The sequence below is a fragment of the Piliocolobus tephrosceles genome, chromosome 17 (genome assembly GCF_002776525.5).
Source record: "Piliocolobus tephrosceles isolate RC106 chromosome 17, ASM277652v3, whole genome shotgun sequence".
Lineage (NCBI taxonomy): Eukaryota > Metazoa > Chordata > Mammalia > Primates > Cercopithecidae > Piliocolobus > Piliocolobus tephrosceles.
In genome coordinates, this window is record NC_045450.1 from 60,941,488 (window position 1) to 60,948,930 (window position 7,443).

A 7,443-nucleotide genomic window follows, 5' to 3' on the forward strand; every position below is an offset into this window, starting at 1 on the left:
TTGTTAAGAACAAAAAATAAGATATGCTATAGTTTATAGTATGAAAACTCCGCTAGTGAGATTAAAGATTGAGGGTGAAATGGAGACTTTATTTTATTTTTCTTTTACTTGATAGCCTTCTGTACTGTTTGGAGTACTTACTTTTTGAATTTTTCATTTTCCCTATGCATTTAATCAAGTATTACTGCATTAATAGGTTAAGAAAACATAATGGTTGCATTTTGACTACTCAGAAGAGAGACATTATAAATGTGTAACAGTGTCACTAGAGCCCATTAAGAAATCACAGTGCATAAAGGAAAGAGCCTTTAGAAGCAATACAAGCTCAGAGAAATTTTAACTTGTTCTCTTTCGTGAGCCTAAAATTTTTCAGTGAGCTCAAACCCCAACTGGCATTTTGACCATCAATTATCACTGTATATTTATAGATATGCTCTTTCCCAGCAATTTCAGAAGGTTAAAGCAAACGTATGTAATCAGTCTATTATTTGCCAGAAGATAAAGTGCCATTGAGGCTTCTGTGATCAAAGGAAAATGGTGCCCAAGATAACTTTGGCACTGGCAGATACTAAAATGTCGAAAGAGAGAGCTTTTCAGATATAAGATAAATGTATATTTTTACTTTTAAATCTAGCCACATCAGGACTTAAAAAAAATATAGCTCTTCATATTTAAATATGATTTTATTGATGCATCATCACAGGAGTATATTATTGGAATTATGTTTTGTAGGAGTGATGGGTCTGTCTTGAGTTAGTCTTACACTGTCTGGTACAATTTGGAGCAATTCTAAGCCTTAAGAGATGCTTCCTCTGGTCACAAGTTTTCCTTTTTCACCTAATCAATACTTAGACTTTAGATAGAAATTCAGAGTCACTTTGTCAGTAACACCTTCTCTGACCCCAACACTGGGTCAGGACTCTCGACTGAGCAATTTCAGCATGCTTTACAATTTTCTTTTGCTGTGCTTATCACACTGACTAGTTAAGATTTGTGTTTGACATGACTTGCCTTTCTCACATGACTGTAAGCTCCAACTCTGCTTGGCTTATTATTGTAAACATATTTCTGATCACAGTGGCTGAAACCTGGGAGGTCTCAAAAGATATCCATTGAATGAATGAATGTAGGACAATGCACCTCTGGGTGTGTGTGCACACGCATGCACTCGGATGCATCCCCTCCACAGTAACCTACAAAAAGAGGCTGTACTACTACAGGAAGAAGAAAGAGTCATGTCTTCCCTTCTTATGTGCAAATAACTCAAAGATAATGATGTAGTCTGTCGGGGCCTGTTCTGAACCATCCTGAATCACTTGCCCAAGTCCAGCTGTGGTGCAATTTTTGAAATAATATCTCAGACTCTGGAAAACATGCTGCTACTGAACTATTGTGTCCACTAGGCTGTCCTGGTTTGGGGAGAAGATGGAGAAAGATAGTAGGATTGCCTTAACCCCTGACAGTAAGAGTTGATTTTTTCTAAAGAGGAATGAGGGTTTAGACTGCAGGGCTTCAAAATCATGGTTTTTATCAAGGAGCATGTGACTAGTAAATAACAAAGATAATTAGAATTAGCAATGGGGGCCATTTTTGAAGACATCATGGGAAGAACTTGGTCTTTTTTTTTCTCCTGAACTCTGTAAACAATTACATTAAGATAGGGCTTTAAGTTTCATTTATACTACAATTTCTTTTAGATTCCCCTTAAGCACCAATAAAGTCTATTTCTCATAGGCAGTCTTCCTCCAGTGGTGTACTGAGGAACTGGGAACAAGGCTGTCAAGTGATGGCACTGAGCTGACGACAGAAAGATCCGTGATCCTGGAGCTCCAGGCTAACATGGGTCAAGGTTATCAGACACAGAGAGAGTTGTAAAGAGATGACCTGGGTCCTGATGATGGTGGAGATGGTGGAGATGGTGGAGGTTGATCCTTGGGGATGAGAGAAGAAAGTTAGCTAACAGGTGGCACCCAAATTTACAGGAATGAGTGGGATTTTTTTATTTTTTATTTTTATTTTTTGAGATGATGTTTCGCTCTTGTTGCCCAGGCTAGAGTGCAGTGACGCGAACTCAGCTCACTGCAACCTCCGCCTCCTGGGTTCAAGCGATTCTCCTGCCTCAGCCTCCTGAGTAGCTGGGATTACAGGCATGCACGAACACGCCCGGCTAATTTTTGGTATTTGTAATAGTGACGGGGTTTCTCCATGTTGGTCAGGCTGGTCTTGAACTCCCAACCTCAAGTGATCTGCCCATCTCAGCCTCCCAAAATGCTGGGATTACAGGCATGAGATACAGCGCCCAGCCTTTTTTTTTTTTTTTTTTTTTTTTTTTTTTAATTCTTGAGACAGTTTCGCTCTTGTTGCTCAGGCTGGGGTGCAATGGCACAATCTCGGTTCACCACAACCTCTGCCTCCTGGATTCAAGCGATTCTCCTGTCTCAGCCTCCAGAGTAGCTAGGATTACAGGCACCTGCCACCACACCCAGCTGGGTTTTGTATTTTCAGTAGAGACAGGATTTTACCATGTTGGCCAGGCTGGTCTCAAACTCCTGACCTCAGGTGATCCACCCGCCTCTGCCTCCCAAAGCGCTGTAATTACAGTCGTTGAGACACCGCGCCCACCCAAAAGGGATTTTTTTTTTTTTTTTTTTTTTTTTTGAGACGGAGTCTTGCTCTGCTGCCCAGGCTGGAGTGCAGTGGCCGGGTCTCAGCTCACTGCAAGTTCCGCCTCCCGGGTTCACGCCATTCTCCCGTCTCAGCCTCCCGAGTAGCTGGGACTACAGGCGCCCACCTCGTCGCCCGGCTAGTTTTTTGTATTTTCTATTAGAGACGGGGTTTCACCGTATTAGCCAGGATGGTCTCGATCTCCTGACCTCGTGATCCGCCTGTCTCAGCCTCCCAAAGTGCTGGGATTACGGGCTTGAGCCACCGCGCCCGGCCCCCAAAAGGGATTTTTAAAAGGATATGTGGAATTGTATGGTGAGAAAGAGGCTGCACTCAAATGTTCTGATCAGGCTGTGTCCTTAGTAAGGAGTTCGAATTTCATTTTGCAACCAAAGTTGCATCTGTTGTTCCTGAACAGCTGTAAATTCTAATCAGTCTACGTTCAGAAAGATGATTCAAAAATCAGTATGTAGGGAGGGCAAGTCCAAGATGAAGTCATTAAAATATAAGAGTAAGAAAAGCTGATTTCTAAAAAAGGGAGATTGTTATTTCCCATGTCCTATTTTTACAAGTTGTTTTTAATTACTAAAATAAAAATTTTAAAATTATCAACTTAGATAAGCTATCAGGGTTGGGGAAGGTATACGTCTCATGTATCTAGATTTTACCAAAGGATACCTGTTTGTGATGTTAGAAAACAGACAAATAGAAAAACAATCTCAGCTCAGATTGTATGAACTTTGGGTTGATGTGTAAGGAAGAGCCATGCATTTCATCCGTTATCAACATCAAACTGCATAGTTGCATCTAACTGGTATCATGAAAATAAATACATTAGTATGGTTAAAGAATGAGGCTTTCTTATACCACTGGAGAATGTATGCATGTGTGTTTGTGTGTGCATGTGCACGTGTGTGTGTGTGAGAGAGGGATCACATCTCCACCGAATTCATCTTTCCACGGGATTTAAAAAATCTAAATACGGTAGCAATGTTAATTTTTTTATCAGACAGAACACCCTTTCCCAATAATCGCTCCGCAGGAATTAAATGCTAGATCAGCAAACTTTGATTCAGTCGATTTGCTATTATGCAAGACTATGCAATTTCTGTTAAGTGGTTCCCAGAGGCTTACAAAACAGATTAACTTAGTCCTGAATGTGGATTAATTTCTTTATGTTTCCCAGCCTCATTTAGCCTTTTTAGTGTATAACATGATTAGTTCGCCTAATATTTTTATATGATTTAAGTATCAAGAAAATTAACTTTCAGAAAATGCTAATGCATTTCATATATTTTAGGAACTATAGCGATAGAGGTTTTGATATTGACATTTGCCATTTTTTGTTCTTTCACCTACAAATCTACTTTGATACATGTGTATATATGTATACACACATATATACACGCACATACATATATAGGTATATACACATATACATATTCGTATAATTGCTGATGACATGTAGGGAAGATTATTTCATGTTGCTATGGAAGAGTTTCTCCTGTGAATAAAGGATATTTAAGGAAATAAAAAAGACTACAAATGTGGCAGCGGCGTTCAGTTGGAGTATCCTGTTAAATAACATGGGTGCTTTATTTGGGCTGTGCTTTCTTGTGTATGGTTCTTTAAGAATATGAGAATTTAGTAACATCAGCTAGCCCAGGAGCAATGCTATTAACCTGGATGGTCAGAGCAGTTGCAGACCTGGGAGCAGTTAATCAACTAATGGCTATTTCTGTAGAGAGAAGCTATCTAGTGAGGACATATGAGTTGTACAACACAGGTGGTCAGCATCATGACTCCTCTACTCCAGAACTAAAATCCCTTTCTCTGTGTTACCTTGCTGCCTGTCTGCATCTACCTTTTCTCCTCCTGTGCCAATTCTCTACCATCCACCATCAATTTACTAAATATATTGTTTACAAAGTGACCAAATATAACTATAGAGGATGTTTATGAAGAAGACAATTTTATTTTAAAATATGTTTTACTCATATTCATGATTCATAGTGAAGACTGGTTTTTAAAACATTATAATGCATTTCCATTACTTACATATTTTATAGTTTTGTTTAAGTATACGAAACCATAATAAGCATAAATAATGACTCCGAATCTCACCACCTAGAGAAACTCAGGAGTCACCCTTTCTCTAGGTGGCATGACCTTAGACTTCCACCAACAAGGTAAAGGATATTATAAAAACATTTTCGGAAGCCCTTTCTGAAATGGGAAAAATGGTGTTTCATTGTTGTTTTAATTTGTACAGTTGTTTTGGTGGGGGGTCAGAGTCTCACTCTGTTACCCAGGTTAGAGTACAGTGGCGTGATCATGACTCATTGCAGCCTCAACCTACTAGGGTTCAAGCGATCCTTCCAGCTCAGCCTCCCAAGTAGCTGAGACTACAGGCACATGGCAGCATGTGAGTTAATTTTTCATAGAGACAGGGTCTTACTTTGTTGTCCAGGCTGGTCTAGAACTCATGGGCACAGGCCATCTTCCCAATTTCGGCTTCCCAAATTGCTGGGATTACGGGCGTGAGCCACCATGCCTGGCCTTAATCTGTATCAATTTAATTGGTGTTCTCTATTCTTATTTATTGCCCATGGCTAAAAGTGCTTATTATGTCTAATTTGTGCTTTTAAATATGTTTGTGGGATAGCTACATTTACATGCAACCCTCAGGATATGGGATAATTGTTTATATATGTAACAAACTTTTAATAGCTTATTCTTAACAATAATCTGTAAAATCTGAGAAAATGAATTTATCATTCATATTTATTATTCGTGAAAACACTGTTTTAGATTTCCTTACCAACTTGTGGAATGAAGCTATAGTCCGTCAATCTGTTACAAACTAGACCAGTGGTTCTCGAAGTGAGGTTCACCAGACCAGCATGAAGAGATCAACTGGGAACTTAAAGTGTGAATTCTGAGGTCCTACCCAACTACAAATCAGAATCTAGGGGTGAGATCCAGAAATCTGTGTTTTATTAAGCCCTCCAGCCAATTCTGATGTACCGTGTTGAAGTTTGACAACATTTGGAGTAAACCAACAATAAGAAACCTCATGTGAAATGCTACTTAAGAGACTTTCTCACCCCCGACTGCAACGTAAATGTGCACATTTTCTTTTATTTTCTTCAGCGTCCAAAATCATTTTAATAAGACAGTAGGATCCGGGGTTAGTTTTTGCAGCCTCAGCTGGCCTGTCAGCATCTGGCGCGCTCGAACTTCCGGCCCTTGGAGCGGACGTAGGGTTTGGCGTGGCTGGGCGGGGTTCCCGGGGCCTTGCCGAAATGCAGGTTCATCTTTCGGCCCTTGCGAGGACCGGAGAGCAGGATGGTGCCACGGCCCTTGGGGGAGTCCAGGGCCAGCTGGTCGAAAGCGAAGATTTTGCCCCCCGCCCTGATGATGCGGCTGTGGGCCAAGCTGGTCACACTCAGCGCACACATCTTCAGTTCGGGCACCTCCTGAACCCGCGCGTCATCCGTTATGGTCCCCACAACCATGGCCGTTTTGTTTTCCCAGCCAGGAAGCTTCATCTTCCGGATCATCCGGGAAAGGGACAGAGGTGGTCGGTTGGTAGGACTCATAAACAACCTCTTCAGTACAATCTGGTTGAATGTAGAGTTGGTTCGTCTGGCTAGAAACCTGTACAGCTTGACCCACAGCCTCAGGTAGATATCCTGGCTCTTGGGCTCCTGGCGCCGAACCTTTGGGTCCTTGTTGTGGCGGATGTCAACTCCCATGGTGGCGTCTCCTGCTCGGCCAGGTACGGAAAGAGAGAACGGCCAATGTGCACATTTCCTATAAGACATCTTCCTCTCCCTCTCTCTGCCTTTCTTTTCTCCTTCCTCTTGAAGAAATTCCATCCATTTGTGTCTTTATTTTTCAATCTTTCCCAGATAATAGCTTCACTAATGCATTGCTACATGTGGAGAATCTATTAACTTTTAAGATAAAAAGTTCGTTTGCTAAATTCTCCCCATATGTTCAAACTCATAAAGTACTTGTTCTGATTGCTATGATACAAACAAGAAACATATTACTCAATTTGCCATAATTTTAGGAACACTTTTGTGGTCCGGCATTAGCACCGATTTTTGAACATGCTTTATTAAATTCAAAATCTTGTACACTACATGTCACTGTGGTAGTTACAGTGTATATCAAGATTTTTAGGTTAAAATCTTAAAGTCAAGCATATTTGTTCCTAAACACAGTAAAAGGAATAAGAGCACTATTAATATTACTGTTATGTTTAAAATTGTTCATGTTAATATCTTCATATGCTTATGTCAGTCAATCCTCATAATAATTCTATGAAGCAGGACCCACTGTTATTCTTGTTTTGCTGAAGTATTCCTAAGTCTGCTGAAATATATACTACAAAATAGGACTGAAAAAAAACCACTCAAATTTCAAATTTATTAAATTGTTAACTATTAAGTTCTACTCATCACAACAGATTCCAGATAGACATTAGATAAACCTAAAGGCTTCTAGTGAAGTAAAGTATTATTAAACACTTTTCATATTTCAGTTTTATAAAATTCCTATGTAATCTAACATTGTACTATATAAAATGTTTTTTAATAGATTTGTATTTTAAAAGGTTTTAATATGATTTTTTTTCTATTTCAATAATTATTTGGAAAGGTAATTTATGTCCTAAAAAATTGTAACTATGGTGTTGTGAATTTGGGCATCTTCCAGGCTAGGGAGTTTTTGGACAATTCATGAAAGTTCTCTCTTTTTACTGCATCCAGT

The 7,443-nt window shown here is 39.8% G+C and overlaps 1 pseudogene; it reads right to left on the bottom strand.

Moving 5' to 3' along the window:
* Nucleotides 1-5,882: 5,882 nt before the first annotated feature.
* Nucleotides 5,883-6,422, bottom strand: LOC111552519 (annotated as a pseudogene).
* Between the last annotated feature and the right edge of the window lie 1,021 nt (nucleotides 6,423-7,443).